We start from the raw sequence: 3,826 nt of genomic DNA, 5'->3' as shown, positions 1-3,826 counted from the left end.
TGTTGCTGTAACAAAGAACCCCCAAATCTTGGTAGCTTACAGCAACACAGGTTTAATTTTGCTCACACTGCATGGTTGTTCATTATAGGCTTCTTCTGATCAGTACCTTGGTTGACAGAGTAACCACATCAGCTGCATGTTGTAGTTTAGGTATCAGAAGAAAAGAAATTTGGAAAGTTCTGCATTGAAAAACATTGGCCCTTTAAGACTTAGCTCATTCTTTGCTGTTGTTGCTGTTAAATAAGAACCTGTTGATCATCCATTGATCATGCCATGAATAAAACGGCAATCACTGGTGATAAAGCAAAAGTGCAGATGATAGTTGCTCAGTCGTGCCCAACCCTTTGTGACCCCATGGACTGTATCCTGTAAGGCTCCTCTGCCCATGGGATTCTCCAGGCATGAGTACTGGAGTGGGTAGCCTTCCCTCCTCCAGGGGATCTTCTTGACCCAGGGATCAAACCCAGGGGTCTCCTGCATCGCAGGCAGATTCTTTACCACTAAGCCACCAGGGAAACCTGATAAAGCAAAGACTAGAACAAACAAGGCACCTGCACGCCAGCAGATGAATTCAGTGTTAGAGAAATAGTTATCCTCAGATTCTTTATTACAATTGTGATGTTATGAAACAAATTGTGTGGAACCATAAAAGTATAGAATAAGGATACCTCATAGTCTGAGAGTTTAGAAAACAAGTGTCTAAAATCATATTTAATCTGAGACCTGAAAGAAATTAAAATAAGCCAGGTAAAATTGAAGGTGATGGGAGGGAAATGTAAGGAGAGTGAGGAATTTTAGAATCTTGCCCAATATATTCCCACAGAACTGGGTTAGTGTCCACACACAGCTATTGATATGTTCATAACCCATTGTTTCCATGTATTAGCATGTAACATATCCTATTAAAATGACTATTGCTAGTATGGTTGTTGGTCCCCCTACCCTAGGCTACATATCTTCATAGAATTTTATTTTCATTTCTGTATTTTCAAGGTTTGAGAGTCAATAATTTTCAGAAATCTTTGTCAAAGTGATAAAACATGATAGCTTGCTAGACCTGTAGAGTAAGCAGGTGTTGAATGAAATTTTAAATTTTTAAAAATATGTGTATTATATCATGTTGACACATAAAGATAATGTAATGTGAGTCAACACCAAAAGTTCCACCAGCACTTTACTTACCTGTCTTCATCTTGTTTCATTCTCCAATATATCCAATATTGTGCAAAAACAAAAGAATAGCTTCCCTGTTTATATATCTATCCAACTGTGGGCATCAACAGATTATTTCAGCTGTGTGTTCCTGCTAAGCAATGTCAAAATAAAATGAAGGTTATTAAGTTTTGAAAACGATTAGAAGGAAAGTATAAACTAAACTAACTGTATCTCTAATTTCCTAGGAAAAAAAGAGATCTATACTCAGAAATGAATAACTCGACCAATGAAAGACTAAACATATGAAATCAGTTAATGCTATTGAAAAGCTGGGGTGTTGAGCTATCAGGAAATTAATGTTCCACTCATTTATTTTTGAAAAGTGTTTGGTAGGACTTATTCCATTTATAGCAAGAGGAAAAGAGAGCTTACGCATTTCTGGCAAGAAAAGGGCTTCCCAAGCTGCAGATAAATATTGATATTGGCTTTAAGGCAGCAATAATCACATGCAAAATCAAGTAAAATAGACTATGGAAGATTTGAAAAACCTTGCAATATTGCATTCAGTATCTTTCCATTTAAGTTAGACTTTAATCAATATTTTTGCTGTTGAAGGTGAACCAAGCCAGCAATTTGGCTGTCAATTCAAGAAGCATACAGACTTTTTTTTTTTCTTAATACACATTTTTAAAGATAAAACTGAATTCTAGGAGATGCACAATCTTAAGTTACAATTCCATTAGTTTTGACAAATGCATCCAGGCATGCAACCTACATACCTATCTATAGAGTTTAACTGTCAACCTAGAATTTTCCCTTCAGTCTCTTCCCAGTTTAACTGTCCCCCAGAGGCACAGCTATTCTGAATTTTTCTTCAACTTAGATTAGTTTTGCCTATGGTAGGAATTCCTATAAATGGAATCGTGTATAACAGTGCCTTCTCTGTTGTGTCTGGCCTCTGTGCTCAGCATAATGTCTGTACAATCCAACTATATTACTGAATATACAAGTAAGGTGCTGGTGTTGTTACTTAATATTATTCCATTATGTGAATATACCACTGTTTGCTTATCCATTTCAGTTTTAGACTATTATGAATAAGGTTACTGTGAACGTTTTTTTTGCAGGTCATTTTGTAAAAACAGATTTTCATTTCCTTTGGCTAAACACTTAGAATTGCCAGGTCACACAGCAGAGGTTTGTTATAAGAAAATATCAAAACATTGTCCCAAAGCAGTTGTGCGATTTTACACTGCCGCCAGAAACATTTTAGAGTATGGTTCTCCCAACCTTACCGGTATTTATGTTACTGTTCTCTTAGTGGCACCTCATTGTGGTTCACGTGTGTGTTTATTTCCCTGATGATTAGTGGTGCTAAGATCTTTTCATGTGCTTAAGGCTGTTTACAGTTTAACCTTTGTTAGTACTGCTATTGGAGATGCCTTTAACATATTGATAAAGGTGTGTTCTATTCCTAGCTTGTTAAAAGTTTTTATCATGCATAGATATTAAATTGTTCAAAATAGCTCTTTTGAACTTCCTAAGATATTATTGGGCTCCAAGATGGCACTAGTAGTGAAGAGCCCATCTGCAGATTCAGGAGACATAAGAGACGTGGGTTCTCTCCCTGGGTCGGGAAGATCCCTTGGAGAAGGGCATGGCACCCCACTCCAGTCTTCTTGCCTGGAGAATCCCATGGACAGAGGAGCCTGGCAGGCTACAGTCCATAGGTTTGCAAAGAGTCAGATACGACTGAAGGAACTTAACATACAAGATATTATTAGTTTTCTCTTTTACTCAGTGTAATTGATATATGTTATATATTTATATATTTTATGCATATTAATATATATTAACAATGTAATTAATTTCATTGCTTGGTTTTTTAAATATGAAAGTGACAGAGGTCTTGGGACAGAGGTCTATTAATTCTTTTTATGTGTTTTAGATTTAATTTGGTAATGTTTTGGATGTTTCTCCTGGGTTCATTCCTGGAGGGCTTTAAAAAAAAACTGTTGAACATTGTTTTCACGGTTCCTGGTTCACTAGTTTTGAGGTGAGGGTAAAAAATTTTCATTTTAATACAGTCAGGTATGATATTGATAGCTCTGGTTAGGTGAGGGGCATAAAACCACAGTTTTAAAAGATAACTATTTAGTTGCAAATAATGCAACTGACAAGGGATTAATTTCCAAAATTTATAAACAGTTCATGCAACTCAATATCAAAACAAAATAAAACACCCAATCATAATTTGGCAGAAGACCTAAAGAGACATTTCTCCATAGAAGACATTCAGATGGCCTAGAGGCACATGACAAGATGCTTAACATCACTAAGTATTAAAGAAGGACAAAGCTAAGCTACAATGAGATGCCATCTCACACCAGTCAGAATGACCAACACCAAAAGACCTGCGAATAATAAATGCTGGAGAGGGTGTGGGGAAAAGGGAACCTTCCTACACTGCTGATAGGACAATTTATGGGAATATATGGAGGAGAATTTATAGGAATGGATGAAGGTTCTTTGATAAACTAAAAACAGATCTGCCATGAATGCTAAATTACTTCAGTCATGTCCCACTCTGTGCGACCCTATGGACTATAGCCTGCCAGTCTCCTCTGTCCTTGGGATTCTCCAGGCAAGAATATTGGCATGGGCTTCCATG

This window comes from Bos grunniens, chromosome 8 (genome assembly GCF_055505025.1).
Source record: "Bos grunniens cultivar Pamir isolate PY7600 chromosome 8, Bosgru_T2T1.0, whole genome shotgun sequence".
NCBI classification, from domain to species: domain Eukaryota; kingdom Metazoa; phylum Chordata; class Mammalia; order Artiodactyla; family Bovidae; genus Bos; species Bos grunniens.
This window is presented reverse-complemented; position numbering follows the sequence as displayed.